Raw genomic sequence first — 21,813 nt, 5'->3', positions numbered from 1 at the left:
TACTCAGACAAAAATTTGGATTTTTTGGATGGCGCAATAAAAAGATGTACCGAAAGGGTTAAGAAGAAGAAGAATCTTCTCTGGAAATAGCCACCCTTAATAAGCTCCTCATAAAAAACCATCATCCGTTTAAAGGTGGCTTAAAACTGTAGATCCTCCATTTGAGGAAAATTAAAAACAGGCACAGGCACACTAATAAAGTATATAGCACCTATTTTATGTGCCTTGTTTCTCTATTGCTTTTATGTGTGCCAAGAGGGTGAGAAAATAAAAAAATGTGACACCCGGTTTTAAATTGTATGGCAATGGTCTTGCAGCCGTTATTTTCAGATTCCATATATTGAAAAAATTCAGTAGATCCTTAGGTCTATGTAAACCCGTCGTTGCCGTTACCTCGTTCCATAATGAAGTAGTCATCGTTCATAATTTGAAAATCAATTCGGTACTTTTTGTCATTTCTTGCATTTCCCGCAAAAGCTCACAATAATAAACCTGTCCGTTGAACCCCCTGTTTCTTGAATACGAAGAATTTTTAACAGCGAACTTATTTTCCAATTTGTTACGTTATGCCGGAATTTCGGAGAAAATTTGCAATTTTTCAACTGCAGCTGGGTACGTACACCAATGGACCTGTTTAAAAAGATATGAATAACATGAATGAACTTTTCATTATGGTACCGTTATATTCTGTTATTTGCAATGCATAAACGAATAAATGGTTTTGTACTTACATACTCGGCCGCCGTAGCCGAATGGGTTGCTGTGTGACTACCATTCGGAATTCACAGAGAGAATGTCGGTTCGTATCTCGGTGAACACCAAAATTAAGAAAAATATTTTTCTAATAGCGCTCGCCCCTCGACAGGCAATGGCAAACCTCCGAGTGTATTTCTACCATGAAAAAGCTCCTCATAAAAAAGTATCTGCCGTTCGGAGTCGACTAGAAACTGTAGGTCCCTCCATTTGTGGAACAACATCAAGACGCACACCACAAATAGGAGGAGGAGCTCGGCCAAACACCCAAAAAGGGTGTACGTGCCAATTATATATATATATGTATACTTACATACTCGTATATAATTTCCGCTTACTTAATTTTTTATTTTTTTTCTCCTTGTTCCACAAGTGGAGGCTTACACATTTTTACGCCGACTCCGAGCGGAGAAAATTTTTATGAGAAGCCTTTTTATAGCAAAATATACTTGTAGGAGCCCTTGCTTGTCGAGGGGTGACCGCTATTAGGATGAATTTATTCTACCGTTTGGTGTTTCATATCCACAGCGAGTTTCGAGCGCGGGTCATCCAAGTGGTAGCCATGCTCAAGGACATATACGAAATTATGTCCATGACTTGTCTTGCAAATCTATGTAAGACTTGTACTGAGATAGACAGCAGTTGTACTCTTGTCAAATCTTTTTTCCATGACCTTGATAATGGATTTTGGCTATTTTAAGGGGTATGAGTGGCATGACGCGCCGTGACGATAGTCAACGTTCATCGTATTTCCAGCAGCATTTTCGAAAAAACAAAAAAGGACAAATACATCCAACTGAAAGAAATGTTCGGTTAAGTCAATTGAACCTTGAAAAAGAACAATCAGAGATAATTGTGCAAAATTCTCATTGTCATCTCTTTGCACTGCACCCACTTTGGCAGATTTAACAAGGTTACTTAAATTCTTAGTTACCTAGTCCCATTTGTTTCCGATATTGACCTCAAGTAACTGACAATATTTAGAATCAAAAATAACTGTTAACTCCCAATCCGTAATTAAAAAACGAGATTACCCATGCAAAATTTTTCTCCTAAAATCCGAGATTATAAAATAATCTCAGATTATAAATTACCTTTTTCCTTACAACTCTGTGTTTTCTGTGTTATCGACAATTATTATTACGAATGTAAGGAGAACCGTCAAAGTAAAAATTAAATGAAATAGACGCCGAAAATGAAAAGAGATTGGTAAACAAAATTCAAATAAAATGTTTATTAGATATTAGTTATTCATTCATATAACAAAAAAAAGCATGTGACCATAGTCGTTTTGGCCTGTTATTGCCTACTATTAAGGGTGGTTAAGTTTCAAGGGCTGGTGTTAATTTTGAATAAACTACAATTTTTTTAGAAAATTTTTGTCATTTCTCTTTATTATGATAATATTAGTATGGCTCAATTACGTATGGAACAAAATATCAGCCAAATAGCCGCCGCGGCCTCGGCGGCACACCTCCATCCGATAGTCCAAATTTTCGATGACGCAGAGGCATATTTGAGGTTCTATGCCGTTAATGTGCCGAATTATCTCATCCTTCAACTTTTGAATTGTTACTGGCTTATCGACGTACACATCGAAGATGCAAAAGAGCCATTGTTTCGTTAGCTGTGTGACAAGTGGCACCGTCCTGTTGAAACCACATATCGTCCACTTCAATATCTTCCAACTCGGGTCATAAAAAGTTCGTTATTCTCTCCGATAGCGAACACAGTACCTGCCTGACCGGCCTCATTTTGGAAATTATACGGCCCAATGATGCCGCCGGCTCATAAACCGCACCATACATTCACTCTTTGTGGGTGCATTGGTTTTTCGGCAATCACTCTTGGATTATGATTCGCCTAAATGCGGCAATTCTGCTTATTGACTAATCCACTGAGGTGAAAATGTGCCTCATCACTGAAGATGATTTTCTTCGAAAATTGTTGCCATTTCCTGCCACCATTCTGACCATTGACGACGCTTAAAATGGTCAAGAGGCTTTAGTTCTTGAGTCAATTGCACCTTGTAAGCGTGTAAATGTAAGTCTTTATGCATAATGTTGATCAACGACGAGCGTGAGAGGTGCAATTGTTGGGCACGACGACGAGTTGTGGTGGACGGCTCTTCAACCACACTATCGCGAACAGCAGCAATATTTTCTGCAGTACGAGCTGTACGAGCATGCACTGGTGTTTTTTCATCTCCTACAGACCCGATTTGCTCAAAATTTTGCACAATTTTTCCGATTGTACGCACATTTGGACGATTACATTGACCGAAAAAATCACAAAGTGTGCGATATGCATTTTGATTTGAACGCCCGTTTTCATAATAAGCCTTTCCATGGTTCAGATTGAGTTAGTCTGAATTGAAAAATATCAAATGCAATGCAGAAAAAAGTTTGACGTTTAGGTGTGGTTCACATTCAACATCGGCCTTTGAAATTTAACCACCCTTTATTATATCGAATTTCCCATACCTATTGCTGCCATAATGTTTTGCAACCGCAGTAGATGTCGTTTACGGATTTCCTCCAATTGTCTATTACTAGCAATAAATTCCAAAATTAATTGAATGATGGCTTCTCTTTGTCTTTTCTTCATATTCTTAATGATAATTAAACAAACCAAAAGCTATAAAATACTGTGCCAAACCCATTTCAATGAAGAAAAACCCATACCTTGATTAATTTACGTAGATTTATTGCTAATCACTGCACCGGATTTATAAATATGCCTTACCAACTGTCTGTATGTTCATGATGTGCATTGGGTATAAAACGTTTGGCATATCTGTATTTAATTTTTTTGCGTGCTGCTTGTTAAAATGAGAAAAGCGTTGCATTCATTTTACACAAAAGAGCAATTAAAACGCGCACAAAAATTGCTGCATCTATAATTGCTGAGCGATGCAAATCAAAATATGTATTTTTCGCATTTTTTCACTTCCATGGCCACACAAAGGAGTAATTAAGGATCGCTCGCAAATGCCTCCAATGGATTCAATAAAAAACCCAATTCAATCAACAGAATCGCCACGACACTTTGTCAGCCATTCAATCAACCGTTTATTGGTACATTCACTCATCCACTTTCCTATTCATTGCATTATTCTGTGATGCAATTTTTCAGTTCACGATACACTGCATTTTCCCGTTGACCTTCTCTGCATACTAACATACATGCATTCATATGCTCATGTGGGTGAGTCGTATGGTTGAATTGAATATATTCTTGAGCAATGGCGTGTCAACTGACAGCTTATTTTACGGCTGTGACCTTTATCAAGCTTGTGAGAATTTAAGTAAATCGAAGCTTTATTAAAATGTAGAAGAAATCAAAGCTGAAAAACTGACAATTCAATAATAAATATTTGATTCAAAAATTGATCTTGTTAAATATAGAATTATTCAAATGAAATAATATGGAAAACCGGACGTAATGTAAAGGATATTTTGGAAAGTGTCAAATTCAAAGGAATTTACCTTCTTTTGAAGTTGCTGAAAAAGAAAAACAGTTTTTAGGTTACTGTTGAGTTGTGCAGTCTGCCTTCTTTTCTTCAGCTGCGCGTCCATTTACTGAATGTTCCCTATTATTTATACACATATATTATAAATACATATATACAATATAAGGTGGCATAAAATTAATTATTCAATTTAATAAATAAAAAATGGTTTTAAGTGATGAACGTTTTTATTTTGATCTCTACGCGCTCCATTGCTTGCCTGTTTGTACATATGTATAGTATACTGCAGTTCACGGGTGATAATACATAAATGATCAAGACATTTTTTTTTTTGGTAAATGTAATGAATGGGTTCTATTATGCACCGTCTTTAGCCAAGTTAAATTTAATACTGTATTAAAAATTTAAATAATAAATTGAGTTTAATTAATAATTATTTATAAAATAACTAAATTTAATTAAATTTGTTCCATAATAAATCAAAACTAAAACCAAATTTTAAATAAAATTATATTAAATTAATTTTAACTTAAGAAATATATAAATAAATAAAATAGTTTGGTTTTATATTTAATAAAATAAATTAGTAAATAATAAAATAATTAGTATTACAGTCTAATCTTGGTAATTCGGACACTTGATAATTCGGACAGCGCGGTAATCCGGACACCAAAACGTTTTCTATTGAAGTCTCTGTAATCCGGACACCACGTATTCATGTACCTCTAAAATTCGGACACTTCTTTATTTTTCAGTGAATATGCTGAAATAAAAGGGAATTTCCTTATTTTTTATTATATTTTATAAAGGGGACTCCCCTGCTAACTACTTTGCGTGAATAGTGCGTTTAAGTGCTCGTCAGCCTCCTAGTTCATATTCATAAGCATATTTGCGTAACGTGTAGTTCAGTAGCTAATTTCAAACATTAACTCCATAATTTCTTTAACTGTGGACTGTATAAATTTAACTATGGCTAAGAAAAAACATACGTTTTTAACGATAGACCCGAAAAAAGAAGTTCTTAAGAAACCAAGTGAAGGGCAGTCAATTTGACATCTAGCTGCGCAATACAATGTAGGTAAATCTACAATTTCGGACATAAAATCAAGTGGATTAAAGATTGATAGGTAAAAAACGAAAACATTTTGTAAGAAGAGTTTTGATTATATTTTGCAGTTACATTGCTAGAACAGAATGTGGCCTTGGAAAGCGTAAAACTATGCGACCTGCGGAGTTTGAAAAGATGGAAGACCACTTGTATAAAGGGTTTCTAAACGCAAGACGAAACAATGCACCGATTTCCTCGGAAATCATCAAAGAAAAGGCCAAACAATTCTGTTCCCAAATTTACGGACAAAGTGTGAAATTTGTGGCTAGTAATGGTTGGTTTAGTAATTTTCGCTCCCGATATGGAATTAAATTCTTAAAAATATCTGGCGAAAAACTTTCCAATGATTCTACTGCTGTGCAACCCTTTATTGAAAAATTGCGAAAGAAAATTGCAGAAATGGGCATTACGTATGATCCGGTTTATAATGCAGATAAGACTGCTTTGTTTTGGAGAAAACTTCCAGAAAAAACCCTTGCATTGCATAATGAAAAATCCGCACCCGGATGCAAAATTGGAAAAGAAAGAGTAAGACTTCTAGTTTGCTGTAATGCAACCGGAGAACATAAACTTCCATTGTTCATGATAGGGAAAGCCAAAAACCCCAGAGCGTTTAAAAAAGTAAACCTTCCGCTTGGGTACTCCCATACCAAAAATGCTTGGATCACAGAGCAAATCTTTAAAAATTGGTTTGAAAACTCATTCGTTAAAGAAGTAAAGCGTTACTTAAAGGAAAAGAATTTACCAGTCAAAGCCATTTTACTGCTAGACAATGCAACTTGCCATCCCCAATCACTGTCGGATGTCGATAAGGACATACATATATGTTATGTTTTTGCCACCAAACTGCACGGCTCTTATACAGCCAATGGACCAAAATGCTATCCGAATTTTAAAGAAAAACTATCGGAAGAGTTTTTTGCCTCTACTATTGTCCAGCCCAACGAGCAATCTCCCGGAATCTTTAAAAAACTTTACAATAAAAGATGTGGCTTTTTTATCGTCTAATGCTTGGAAAAATGTGGATGAATGCGTGCTCAGAAAATGTTTTAACAAAATTCTTTATGACGAAGAATGGGACTCAGATGATGATTTGCCTCTTGCGATGCTACGGCCCAGCAGCTCAACTAAAATAATTGATCTTCTTGTTGAAATATCCCCTGATGTATATAATGATCGAGATTACTGAGTGGTTGAATGACGACACTGATTTCGATATCAACGAGATTGAGGAAGAAGATAACGAGAACAGCAGTCTTGACGAAAATGAAAGTCAAGATCCTAAAATTTCGCACTCTCAAGCTATTGTCGCATTTGATAGTTGTATTAAATATGCAGAGGAACAGGAATTTTCATCCGGAGACATTTTAAAACTTGTGAGTCTCAGAGATATTGCCTTCAGAAAGAGAAATGAAACAAAACTGCGGCAAACGAATATATTGAATTATTTTACGGCCGAATAAAAACTAATATTTGTACATATAACTCATTGAATATTAATCAATTTAAGATTAAATAAAAGTTTATTTCATTTAATTACTGATCTACTGATTTCTATTAAATTTTTTACCCACTCGATAATCCGGAAAATTCGATATTTCGGACAATCTCTGGTATTTAATTGTCCGAATTATCGAGATTATACTGTATATACTAAATTGCAAAGGTCATGCTAGGCTGTTGAAAAAATTTGTTTTAAGAAATTTACGTTACATATTAATTAAGTATACAAAAATTTATGCAGAATTGAATATTTAAATCAGCTGTGCGCAAGTTTGAATCGCACATCTGAAAGCAATGAGGCAATGGCAAATCTCCAAGCGCATTTATGCCATTAAAAAGTTTTTCGTAAAACATCATCTGCCGTTCGGAGGAGGCTTAAGACTGTAGGTCCCTCAATTTGTGAAAAGCATCAAGACGTACACCACAATTAGGAGGAGGATGTGGGCCAAGCAGGATGTGAGCGCGTGTATACTTATATATGTATAGGAGGGTCGTTTAAAGGTCCGTGCAAAATTTACGAGATGGCAATACTGGCGCTTATCGAGGTTATGTTTACTTAGTGGTTTCTCTCTATTTTTCAAATTAATCTTTGTCATCTAATGACAAAATCGCGATACTTGCTTTAACGAACTCACAATATACAAGAGATAACTACAAAGGTTAGTGAATATGTCAATAGTGGATTCCTGGGCATTCTCTTGAGTACATACTCATAGAAATCTCTATAGCAAATATATATATAAGCTTGGAGTTGGGAAAATTCAGCTTTTCTCAAAATGATGAAAAAGATCAACATTTATTGGAATTTTCACAAAGCGACATATGACTTTCTACCTGATAAGCTCTAAATATTTGAAAAGTAATATAATATCTAAAGAATACATCATTTCTGGTTTGCTTATGGGTCCGCCACCAATTCTGGCCGCTTCTGGTCAATCGCCTGCTTCAAACGGTCAAGTTGCTCACAGTAGAGGACCGAATCAAGGGTCTGGCCATAGTTGAGCAGCTCATACTGGATAATTCCCTTCCAATCCCACCAAACACACAGCAAAACCTTCCTGGCGGTCAATCCAGGCTTGGTGATGGTTTGGACTGGCTCGCCGCTTCTCGACCACGATCTTTTTCGCTTGGAGTTGTCGAAGTGATCCACTTTTCATCGCCAGTCACCATCCGCTTCGAAAATGGGTCAAGTTCGTTCCGTTTTAGCAGAGAATCGCAAGTGTTGATTCGGTCCAAGAGATTTTTTTGGGTCAACACGTGTGGCACCCAAACATCGAGCTTTTTTGGAATCCAATCTTCGGCAAATGGTTCCAAACGGTTGTGTGGTCTACACCTAGTTCCTGACTAATCGGGCGATTGCTCACATGATGAAAATACTATTCTATTTTTCTTTTTCTTGTTTAAGAATCATTCGGACACAGAAACAATTTAATTGCAACTTGTATATCTATCTTATTTTACTGGGTGTGCTAAACCACGTGTCTGTTTCAACCCTTTCGCTACTGCTGGGACACTGATATCCCACAGCATTTTCACTTCACCCTGAAACTTGCAATTTTCATGGAAACTCAACCAAAATGTCCTAATCAGTAGCTGCGAACAATACTTACAATTTACCTTTATCCGCATTCCACACTGTTTCAATCGTGTTTAGTTTTGATCATTTGTTTGTGAGCAGTCGCTAATATTGCATCAAATTTACGCGTAATTTTGGTGAAATAATACGTATTTTTATAAGAAGTGTTGATTTTTCTAAAGAAAAATATTGCCCTTTTACTGGTAAGTACAAAGATATATTTTAATAAGAGTTTTGTGAAAAATATTCAGCGAAAATTAATTTTGGGGTGCATGTGTCCCAGCAGGGCTTTATATGGGGACATATATGTCCCAGCAGTACGTTGTACATAATGTATCACACTGCTAATTTTTTTATTTTTGCAACTTCGTAGACAGCAAAAATGTCGAAATTAAATCGCGATCAAATTAGTGCATTACTTTAAAAAGATGATGATGAATCCATGGAATCAGGAACTGATTTTAGTGACGAAAGTGATGATATTTATAGTCCTGAGTTAGATAAAACCACTGGCAATGACGATTCTTCCAGCGATTTAGAGGAGACCGGATTGAGTGACGAGAATGGTGGCATAGACGATCAACCTGCACGAGGTGAAGAAGCCTCAGGCACGGTTATTTGGAGCACACCGAATGAGTCGTTTGTTTCAAGAAAATCGGTTAGTAACCACCGCGAATGCAAAATTGCAGTAAATATTGGGCGCCACTCAACCCCCTACGAAATTTTTCGCAAATTGTTTCCAAGAAGCATATCTTTGTACATTGCCCAAGCAATATATGCCACTCAAGCCAGTGAAACGGGGCATCAAAATGCGGCTTCGATGCAATTCTTTGAATGGATACACCTATGACATGAGTATCTATTGTGGAAAAGAAGGATCTGTCCTTGAAAGGACACTCGGCGAACGAGTTGTGAATGATCTTGCAGCAACGATTTCTAACCCTGACGTGACACTTTGCTTTGCTCGTTTTTTCACCACTGTTAATCTTATTAACAACATACAATATCCAGCTTTGGGAACATTCATGTCCAACCGGAAGAATGTTCCGAAAATACCAGAAAAATTGCAGCGAGGCGAAGCTATTTTCAAAGTTAATTCGGCGGGTACGAAGTCAAACTAAAACCCTTTAATTAATTTTTTAAGTAACTTTCTTGATAGCAGGTACCATAGCGGTAAAGTGGCAGGACTTCAAAGAGGTAATGCTGCTCAGTAACTGCCACACTCTGAAATGAGCACTGTTAGACGCAAAATGAAAGATGGAACTGAGACAGAGTTTCCATGCCCTGACATCGTAAAGACGTACCGCGCAATAATGGGCGGTGTGGACTTGGCAGATCAAATGTCGGGATTGTATGATATAAACAGAAAATCAAATAAATGGTGGAAAAAAGTATTTTATCGTGGCATGATGATGTCTGCTGTAAACACTTGGGTTATATATTCGGAGCTGAATAGGAAGAAACCTGCCTTCTTACCAGTGCTGGTCGAGATTGCTGAGTCGCTAATTGAAAAAGGAAAGGAATCTACCGCATATAAACGGTCCCGTCGGTCTGGAAGATCATCGAATAGGTATAAATCAATGACAAATGTGTGGGATCATTTACTCATAGAGCAGTCTAAAAGACGTCGGTGCGTAGCATGCGCCAATCGAAAAGTCGAGAAAAGAACAAAAATTATTTGCCGGGCTTGTAATTTGCCATTCTGTATACAATGTTTCGCTTCATCACATTCATAAAATAAATAAAAGTACAAATCATATGTTATTACCAAAAAAATGTTTCTATTTTCTAGGTGTAGTTTGTACCCTGTTGGGACAAATATATCCCATTTTTAAATACTGCTGGGACTCATATGTCCCACCTCAAAATACCGTTATCTACATAAGTTACAAGCTTCATCTGGTTTCTATGCCCATAAAGTACCAATGGGTATCCAAAAATTCAAAAATAAAGTTTGAGCAAATCCCCTGCAAAAGTCGGAGCGAAAGGGTTAAATATTTCTTTTCGAATGAGCTTCTGGCGTATATTCCCTCTATATATGTACATATATAGTTGGCGCTTATACCCTTTTTGGGTGTTTGGCCCGGCTCTTCCTCCTATTTGCGGCGTGCGTCTTGACATAGTTCCATAAGTGGAGGGACCTACAGTGTTTATTCTGTCTCTGAACGGCGATATTTTTATGAGGAGCTTTTTCATGGCAGAAATACACCCGGAAAATATGCACTTCCGAAGTATGATGTGCGACGGTATTAGAACTCACAGCATGAAGAAAAATGATGTGGCGCATTTACAGAGAAAAGAGCTTGTATGTACAGTTGTGTTCAAAGCAATAGTAGTGACCTCAACATAAAACAAAAAGCTCTATATATTTATTGAAAAAAAAAAAAATTTTTGTTTGTGTCTATTTCATACAGTCTTTCCATATATTTAAACTTTTTTATTAATATTAAGAAAAATAAGAAAATCAAATAAATGTTTGAATACAAAAACTCAATAATTCACTGTTCAAAATAATAGGAGTATAACACAAGACTGAAATCAAATAATAAAACAATGTTTAACCAATTATTATAAGTTATTTTTTATTACTGGTGCTCATCTGCGTGACATGAAATCGATGAGATCAGGGAACCTTTTCAGTGGGATTTGCTTCCATACCTCCTGAATTGTGTTGCCTAGATCTGTGGCATTTGATGGTCTACGACTGGCAGCACCCTTTTTATATCCGTTCATAGATTTTCTATGGGGTTGAATGAGCAGCCCCAACATGACTTTAGTTGTGTATTTTGGCTGGTTATCTTGCTGAAGCAACGTGATTTTTGCCAGAAAAGCAACTTTTCGCAGGCTTAGCGCATATAATTTATACTCCCACAAGCATCTACGAACTCCTACGTCACTTACATTAGGATCTAAACGTTTTTTTATGTAGATGCAGATGACGCTGTACAAAAATCGAAACGCTCTAACACTCAAAATGTGCAACCTTTCTATCTATATCGATAACTCTTGATTTGAGTACCTAGGCTGCGTTGTTATGCTTGAAGGGGTACCTCGACGGATGTAAATAATCGCCTAAGCAAGGCTAAGCGGGCTTACGTTTCTATTTCGAGAGTACGAAAATCCCCCACAATTAATCGAACGCCAAATTTGAGCATTTGTAAACCTTGTGTAAAAACAGTGCTCCTTTGCGGTAGCGAAACGTGGCTCACAACAAAAACCGTTATGCATAAGATACTTGTGGATGGTAAAAAGAGCAGAAGGCGTCCAAAAACTACGTGGAGGCGTACAGCTAATAATGAAATATCCAGATCGGTTAGCGAATTACGATACATGGCTCGTAATAGAGAGGTTAAGTTCCCAATTTTACAATGTAAATTAGATTTAATTAGAACACGCCAATAATGATAATAATAATGTCGCTGTAGGCTCGTGTCTAGAGACTCGGAGTGTATGTCGATCTAGTTCTCTGGTTGTTTTGCGTTGGTCGCAATTCGCTTAGAAAAAAGCTAAAGTTAAACGAGAAGGATATTTCGGCACATACACAGTTTTCGCGTTCATCAGCAGCTCATCAGTATGCGTACGTCAAAGTCAAAGTGGCAGCACGAACCACCAAATGCCACTTGACCATTGTGAGTGTGAAACAACAAACCAATTCTAATGCTGCAACAACAACCAAAAAATACGAGTATATGTATGCAGATAAAAAGAAGAAGAATACGCAAGATTCCATGTTGTACTATGTACAACCCACTATACTTATATGTATAAGTGCACCCACACACACTTACATATTTACGTCGAAAAACCTTTGAGTCATTTATAAAAAGTGCAATTGGGATGTGATGTGCTGCTGATTGTTCGGCGGTGATTGGCGATTGTCAATCCACGATGTAAATAATTTGATGGATGGAAACAAATGCACACTCACATATTCATACATACATATACATATATATATTTATATGTTGTGCGTTGCACACAGCATTGCAATTTCTCTATTGAAATGCAAATTCCAATCCAAATGCAAATCAAACGTTCCAAAATTGAAAATTACAAGGGACAATTGGAATACGTCGTTTGGTTAGTGTTTAGTAATTTTTTTTGTATTTCCTTTTTTTGCTACAGGTTTTTCAAATTGCTAACGAGCTGCCAAAATGCCAAAGAAAGAATGTCAAGATAAATTGGCGGGTGTTGGTTTGAGCATGCGCAAAAGAAATGCTGCAATTTGTCACGTGATTTTCGTGTGTTACAATGGCATTCGAATTTGAATGCACCGGAAGCGCTAGAACGTGGGTGCATTCATTTTTTTGTTACCAACGTTCGCGGTGGCCATTGTGGCAACGAAAAATGCAATTCTGCAATTGTTTGCAAATTTGTGAGCTTGACTAGAAATTATAATACGTGCGTGGGTGCAGAAAGTCGTTATGGAATTTATTGGAGTTGGGGAAATTTTAAGCTGTTCGATAAAATAAATATAGTTTAATGTTGTGTAGTTGAAGTTTGTGTGAACGGAGTTATGTGTGAGCAGTACACTCATAAGTGTTATGTGTGAGCAGTACACTCATAAGTCCGTCCACACATGGTTGGAAAGGGAGCGATCTTTAAGATCCACGCGGGATGTTCGTTGAAAGACCACATCTAAGTTGTCTAAGTTTTAGTACACTGCTGTTGTATATTAGTAAATTTAATTTTGCGTCGAATGAGCTATATTTGACTGTAATTGAATTAAAATTCATAGAGTTGTGTGAGTTTTAAGATTTTACTTTTTTTTACTAATTTAGTATGTAGGTATAACTGATGCTGAATAGGAATTAGGGCGTGTTTTGATGCGTTATTATAGACACATAATATTTATTGGAGTATATATATATACATAAGAGTACGGTATGGTACGGTACTGTACTGCATACAACAGAACTGGTTAGAACTTTCGAAAATATCTGAAAAATACTGTTTGCATCAAGACTCTTTGTTGAATCTCTTTTATTTGTATTATTAATACTATTTATAAAGTGTAGTGTTCTGTGATGTACTATACTGTACTGTAGGTAGGTAGGTAGGTTGTCATAAAGACACACTTAGACCTTTCGGAGGTCCATACCACTGGAGCTTATCCTTACTACACGTGTTCCTTTTAAAACCATCCGGTAGCTTTAATAAACGAGCAGAGCTTCGTTAGTTTTAGATGGGCTTTGTCCGCTACATCGGTTAGAAATGCTGTATCAAGAGTGCGCAGCCTTCTCATAGCTAGACTTTCACACTCACATAAAAGGTGTACGACTGTTTCCTCTTCTTCTGTATTAAGGCAGCTTCTACAGAAATCGAAGTACGGGAGTCCTAACCTTCTAGCGTGGCTGCCTATTAAACAATGATGAGTTAATACACCTATCATTTTTCTTATAGCCTCTCTGTTAAATCCCTGCAAGATCTTCGATCGACCGCTGTTCCAGTTCGGCCATGTCTGTCTGCTTAGTTCGCATGTTGAGAGGTTTTGCCAGCTTGTATTTACCTTTTTGATGGTTTCCCTGTCTATAAGTAATTTACGAGTACAAGTGGCTATGGGCATGGGTATCAGCGCCGTACCGGTTCGTGCAAGTTCATCCGCCTTACAGTTTCCTGCAATATTCCTGTGGCCTCGCACCCAGATAAGGTGCACCTTGTAGCACTTAGATACGTCATTTAGTAGTTTAAAACATTCTAGAACTGTTTTTGACGAGTGCGTTTTTGATTCAAGCGCTTTTATTGCCGCTTGACTGTCCGAGTAAATGAAGACTTCATTTGTGGATAATACTCTCGTTTTTTTTTCTGTAAGTCTCTCTTTTATGGCAGTGACTTCCGCCTGAAATACACTGCAATGGTCAGGTAAGCGAAATGATTGGCATACTCCGAGTTTATCGGAATAGACCCCTCCACCTACTTTGTTGTCCAGTTTTGAGCCATCTGTGTAGATGTTTAAATCATTTTTCTTAACAATAAGCCCGTTATCCCATTCCTCTTTGGAAGGAAATACTGTGACAAAGGATTTATTAAAATTGATGCCCTTGGTCTTACAGAAATCCGTTGTGCTGGGAATGCAGGGGAATTGTTCTAAAATTCTCTTAGTCTGAGAGTTGCTTGGGCAGCTGTTTGCTTACCGAATTGCTCTATTGGTAAAATATTAAGCATAATATTTAGTGCATCTGTGGGTGTGGCTCTAAGGGTCCCACAGATGCAAAGACTGGCCATTCTTTGTACGTCTACCACGGTTCTTTTAATGTACATCTTTTAATGTTTATCTAAAGCAGGCCACCATACTAATATGCCGTATGTTAGGATTGGTCTGACAATTGCTGTGTAAAGTCAATATACGATAGATGGGGAGAGACCCCAACTTAGTCCTATCAGCTGTTTACAAGAGTATAGTGCTATTGTCGTCTTTTTTACTCTATCTTCGACATTTGCCTTCCAATTTAGTTTTCGGTCTAGTATTAGACCTAAGTAGCGGGCTTCATCACTAAATGACAGTGCCGTTCCACCTAGAGTCGGGGGAGCTATATTTGGAATTTTGTGTTTCCTGGTAAATAGGATGAGTTCAGTTTTATTGGGGTTGACCAGGTTGACCATTTGCTTTTGACCAGTTTTCAACCATGTTTAGTAAGTCTTGCATGACTTCTCTAAGTGTATTGGGAAATTTCGCTCTTACTACCTTTGCAACATCGTCCGCATATGCTACGACGATTTGTCCTCTCTCCTCTAGGCTCTTTAGCAAGGAGTTTAATGCCAGCACCCATAGGAGAGGGGACAGCACACCACCTTGAGGTGTTCCTCTGCTAACTTTTTTCTTGATCTCTGAGGCCCCTAGGCTTGCAGTCACAAATCTGCTCTAGAGCATGTTTTTGATGAACTCAAATAGAGCGCCAGAGATACTGTACTGTACTGTACTATATTGTATTATCATGATGGAAAGAATAATGAGATGGTGCCTATCGTGGTACCGTTACTTTGCTCTCAGCGAATTTGACAATGAGTTACGTGGTTTTAGCACCAGTATGGCCAGATTACCATGTTTGTAAGTTGATTTAGCTTTTTTTTTGTTATTTAGTCTCGGGGTTTTAGTTTTTTCTTCATGACATTTTTCCAGCCTGTTCTAATTAAAAGTAATGTTTATAATTTTGTAAAATATAAATTTTTTTAAAATGAGTTCAATAATTCACTCAGTTTTATTTAGCTTTACTTATTTGAACATCTGGTCGCATTGCCCGCGTTTGCAGTTGTTGTTGGTGTTCGTCTGCTTTCAGCAGTCAAATCTCTCTCTCGCTACTGCAGTGTTGCGTAGCTTTGGATATAAAAACGCACTAAAATGCCCATTTAAAGAAAATAAAACACCAAATTTTTATTGAATTACTTAGAGAATTCGTATGCGTGACAAATTGTTTTTAAGTAATGTATTAGGTTGGCTTACAAGTTAATATAAAGAAGACCAAGTCTATGAGAACTAACGTAATCAACAACAAAGAGTTTAAAATAGACGGAGGACAAGTTGACGATGTAAACAAATTTGAGTATCTAGGTAGCATCCTAACCCCCGATGGTGGTACAACGGCTGACATTCAGCGTAGGATATCCATAGCGACGAACACGTTTGCTGGGATGTCACGAGTGTGGTCTAACAAAGCGCTTAAAAGAGGCACTATAATCGGTATATTTAATGCTTGCGTAAAATCTGTGTTACTGTATGGCAGCGAAACGTGGCACATGAAACAAGACTCAACGAGAAAACTACAGGCATTCGTAAACAGATGCTTGCGACGCATTATCGGTATCTGGTGGCCACGTACTATATCTAACCCTCGCCTGTGGCAACTGACGAACCAAAAACCTATTGAAAAGGAAATAATGCACAGAAAGTACAAATGGATCGGGCACACCCTCCGAAAACAACCCGATGAAATAGTCTACTCAGCCTTACAATGGAACCCGCAAGGCACTAGAAACAGAGGGCGTCCCAAAATGACTTGGCGTAGATGCGTTAACCAGGAATCCAAAAAGCCATTCAATGAATTAAAATTCCTAGCCAGCAATCGGAATATGTGGAAATCTTTTGTAGATAGACTAAGTTCTTAGTACATATACCTATATGTATTGTAACACCTGAACATGTCAATAATAATAAAATAATAATTAGGTTATGTAAAATTTAATTTACGAGTTTTTTTTTTTTTTAAAGAAATCTTCTGTTAAGGGAACGACTTATTTGCTATATTTCAGGTTATGTAACAAAGTAAGGTACTCTTTTTGTAAAATTTTTATTATGGCTTTTTCAGTATTTTCTTGTATTTTGTTGCTTATTTTTACTGTGATGCACCTCTTGATGCCTATGTGCCACCACGGATTGAGGACCGGACGAAACGATTATACCTCTATGGTGTTAATTCGCATTCACTAAATTCAAACGCTTTTGAAAATGTGTGAAAAAAAAAATATTTATGTTGATGTTAAACGGTTCATTTCCATTTTTCAAAAAAATATCTCAAAAGATGTGGGCGTGGCAAAGCGTATGATACTTATGTATATCATGCATAAGCGTATTCGGAGAGCTACTTCTATGAAAATAAAATTACAGTATATACATAGGTTTTGGATTCAAATCAACATTTTATTTATAAAATGACATATTATACATTTTTAAATTTCTTATTTATTTGAGGAGTCAGTTACATGATATTTGTAAAAACAGTTATCTGGAAGCAATACCAAGTTACATTTCATGCATATAAATTTTGTACACTTGTCACAAAATTTGCAACGGCATTGAGCTCTTGAGTAATTTACGTAGTGCTCGACTCAATCGTATCTGGATTCGTTTTCTCATTTCCTATTTCGTGCTGAAACTGGATGAAGTTCTATTGGTTTTGAAAGAATGATTCTTGTAAGACGCCGGATAAATCCGAGAAGAGTTACTTTTGGATAAGCTTTTCGAAATAACATCCATAAGTTTACAATAGCTTAATTTAGAAAAAATCTGAAAATGGGCCAATACCATTTCCTTGATCTAATCCGAGTTCGATAAGCTGCCCTTTGCTGATCGAAGAGATCGACTCCACCCATTCAGCAATTATAATCTTTGATGATTACTGGTTGCTTTACGTCTTTACTGGTCGTTATGCTATCGTTTTTACAGTTTGTTTTAATAGTGACGTTATTATTATAATTCAACCAAACTAGAGTAATATTTTTTGATTTAACTGCTTCGCAAGCAGCTCGGCTTTCCCCTTTCATATTGCTCAAAGGCGCATTTTCTATACGAACCGAGCGAATTGTTCCCACTATTGTTATATTTTTAGAATTAAACTCTTCCAATAATTTGAAACTATTAAACTAGTTATCTATTTACAGCATAAATTCTTTGTGACAGACAAACCTAAAGGATCATTAGATCGAACCACGCCTTTTCCGGTGTACAAATCGAAGTCCAACACCGTATAGGTTTTCCACGTATAAAGTGCTTGAAAGAATGCTTACCAAAATATGGCTCCATCGATTCGACTACAGAAAAGGAAATTCCCATTGGTTTTCCAAGTTTTTTAAATTTTGTATTTAAGTGATCCAGAATAGGCTGCACTTTGAATGCTTTATTATTCACATCAATTTGTGTATTATCATTGAAATGAAGGTACCGATGTATTTTGTCGAATTTAGTCCGCTCCATTGAACCTGCCACTAAATGGTTGTACACATCACTTTCTGTCTCCCAATGCGTCCGAGTAGCTAGTACCTAAAAATGCAACTCATAAATTAATCACGTAATGAAGTAAAATTATGGTCGAGAATAGTCACCTTGTTGTACCCACTTAGTATAGGGATGCCTAGATATACCTATATACAATTCCTCAAGATTTAGGGTGAACGCTTCATCTCCTTTGCTTACAGCGTATTTTATAGTCTGTGCTTGTATATATTTCATAAAATCGTGATCAAAAATTAGTTTAAAAAGTTGTAGTGGACTTAAATTGTTGTTCAAAATATCTGCTATAATATCCGGAGTGTGAACGCGTATTCCTGTGTTTGTGCCATCTCTTGCTTTTAGTTCTATTTTGGACCACTTTCGACGAATTGTGGGTTTTTTCTTTTGCCTTTGAGAGGAAGTCACTGACCGCGAGGATTTTCAATTGCCTACATCATTAAAAAAACGTACATTAACCACTTCTGAATTGGCAATTTTTATCTCGCATGGCCTTTTTAGAACCCCACGGCCCAAGTCGCCCAGTGTACCTTCATCGTCCTCATCTGCATCATCGCAATCGGATAACTCTTGTTCAGGGTGAAAATAAAGTCGCAACTATTGAATTGGCATTTCCGATGCCGTCTATAATGTTTGTATTACCGTCCTCATTCAGATCTTCGAGCCATCCAATTATCTCCTCAGTTGTTGCTTGTCTATAAAAAGGTATTATATATGAATGCCCGTAAAGCCAAAGTGGGGTAGCGTTTACGTATGATCAAACATACGCAATGATTTACAAAAAGCTAAAATACATTTCGGGGCAAATTTTTCTTTGCATTTTATATGTATTCGGTGCCTCAAAAGGTAAACAAAAGAGCTTTAAATGCCAACTAAAAAGCTTTTCAAATTACTCTTTTATCTCACTTGTCATTAATGGGTTAAATTTGCTCTTTCCAAATATCAAAATGTATAAGAATCAACAAATTTGCATTAGCACTAAAATCTTCTCAGAGTGACCTTTTTTAACATTCTTTTGTTTAATAATACAGTTTTTTTAACTTACTTAAACAAATACCAAACTTTCGCATTTTGGGTATAAAAAACCACTAAATTTATTATGAAGAGCAAATGGTTAGCAACACTGCACAACTTGGCAAACGTGACGTCACGCACTCTCTGATGGGCGCAATCTTTTTTCTATCATTTTTGCTGTACTATAGCGTACCATACTGTAATGTAATGTACTGTGCTATACTGTACTGTACTATACCACACTTTACTATACTGTAGTACACTATACTGTACTACTCTGTACTGTACTACACTGTACTGTACTATAGTGTGCCGAACTATACTGTACCGTACTATACTGTACCGTACCATACTAAATTCCAAAGAGCCGTTTCCAATGCATTTTTAAGTTAGACCCGATTTACACGAGGAGACATCTGGAAGGGAAGGGAGAAGGGAATTTGTCTCCCGTACTCGGCGACACGCTTTGCTCTTCTTATTCGTATTTCCAATTAAAGCAATTTTTGACAGACGCTTCATTTGTTTTCTTCTTTTGTGGGAGAAGGTTCTGAGTTATGTGTTGGTTTTCAAGCAAACGGAAGATAACAAAGATGACAAACATCCGAACGCTGCTTGGAAAATGCACGATTATTTTGGCTAGTAAAGTAGGTATAATTTAAAATAGTTATGGGACATGTTTATGTTGATTTCTAATTTTTCCCTGCATTTCTAGATACTCAAGTTAATTTTAAGTTAATTATTTACATATGAAGTATTTTTAATTTAATTTTTTTTATTCAAGTATAAGAATTTATAAATATATTTCAATAAAAAAAACAACAAAGTATTTATTATTTAACCAGTTTGCATTTTTCATTCATATATTTAAGAAACTGTTGTCGAACGCTCTCTACTTTACATGTAAGCGCGTGCTAGAATACATCCGAACCAGACGATGCTAAAGTATTAAATATCAAAATGTTACCGAAAACATTTTTGTCCGTGTGTACGCGAATGAAACATCAAAAGAGAATTTCCAGTGTCTCCCTTCCAGATGTCTCCTCGTAAATCGAGGCTTAGGAACCAGTTCCGTTGTGTACTGCACCGTACCATACCGTACAGTGCTGCATTGTACTGTATATCTATACTCCAATAAATATTATGTGTTTATAATGACACTTGTAATCATTTTCATGCTTCGAAACGCGCCCTTATGCCTATTTAGCGGCAGCTTTACGTACATACAAAATTAGTAAACAAAAAAATAAAATCTTAAAACTCATACAACTCTATGAATTTTCTTCCAATTACAATAAAATATAGCTTATTCGACGCAAAATTAAATTTACTATAACAGAAGTGTACCAAAAAAAATCCTCAATATCGGATAATATCGTAAAAATTATGTCAAATTTGGAAAAATGGAGAAAAAACAGAAAATTCAAAAAACTTATAACTACAGTCTCGTCAGTTTTCAATTTAAAAAAATTATGAACAGGCTGTCAAAAAGGCTTGTTTTTGTTCTTTCGAACTAAAAAAAAAAAAATAGAAATCGGATGGAAATTGACGAAGTTAGGAGTGACATCAACCTAATGAAAAACGGTTTTTTGGCCATAAAATGAGATTTTGGGGGTGTATTGGAAATACAGTGCACTCGCGATAACTCGAACTAATTAAAACAGGCGCTGTTCGATTTATCGAATTTGTTCGACTTATCAATTGAGTGTGCTATGTTAAAAAAAACAGTCATCGATATCGATTTTTCGATCGATTGTTGAAAATGGAAGCCAGTAGAAAATTTCTGTAGTATATTTTCGTTATACGAATTACATTTTGGTCCATTGGCTGGATCAATGATGTCACATTCGGCGGCATAAACATAGTTAAAATTAAACCATTCGATTTCGTTGGGATGTGATGGGGCATTATCAATTAGAAGAAGAGCCTTCTCAGGTAGTCCCCCATCTTTCAAATATTTTCTTACCTAAATATTAAAGTCATTTAACTTGGTTAAAAAAATTGTTTTAATGAATCTGGATTTTACCTGCGGCACGAACGAATTATGAAACCAGTCTTTGAAAATCGCCGAAGTCATCCAGGCTGATTTGGAATTTTTGTACTCCACCGGACAGTTAAAATTTTTGAAAACACGAGGATTTCTTGCTTTGTCAATAACGAGAAGTTTAAGCTTATGGTTGCCGGTAGCGTTAGTGCAAGCCATAAATTGCCTTATCTTTCTTTTTTATAAGACATATGGTGGACTTGGCTACCCCATATTCCTTCGCTAGAGAAGTAACACTACGTCCACGTTTAATTTTGTTAAGGACTTCAGCCCTCTCTTTTAATGTTAAACACTTCAACCTTTTACGATCCATTACTCACGTGCACTGATACACTACAAATGACAAATTTAAAGCAATTTGGTCAATGCAAGATGTTGTTCCCAGAAAACTAACGGGATATTAACGCCGAAATATTCATATGGACAATACACTAGTATGCATATACTATTACATATGTATCTATGTACAAAATGTACATGTTTGAAAAGAATGTGTGTACAAATAAATTTGTTTTTTTGTTCGAGTTACAAAGAAGTCAATAGGGGAAAAAATGTGTTCGAGTTAGCACGTCGTTCGACTTAGCGGCTATTCGAGTTACCGCGAGTGCACTGTATCTCCTATACC

Source organism: Anastrepha ludens, chromosome 4 (genome assembly GCF_028408465.1).
Source record: "Anastrepha ludens isolate Willacy chromosome 4, idAnaLude1.1, whole genome shotgun sequence".
In the NCBI taxonomy this organism is placed as follows: domain Eukaryota; kingdom Metazoa; phylum Arthropoda; class Insecta; order Diptera; family Tephritidae; genus Anastrepha; species Anastrepha ludens.
Note: the sequence above shows the minus strand (reverse complement) of the source record.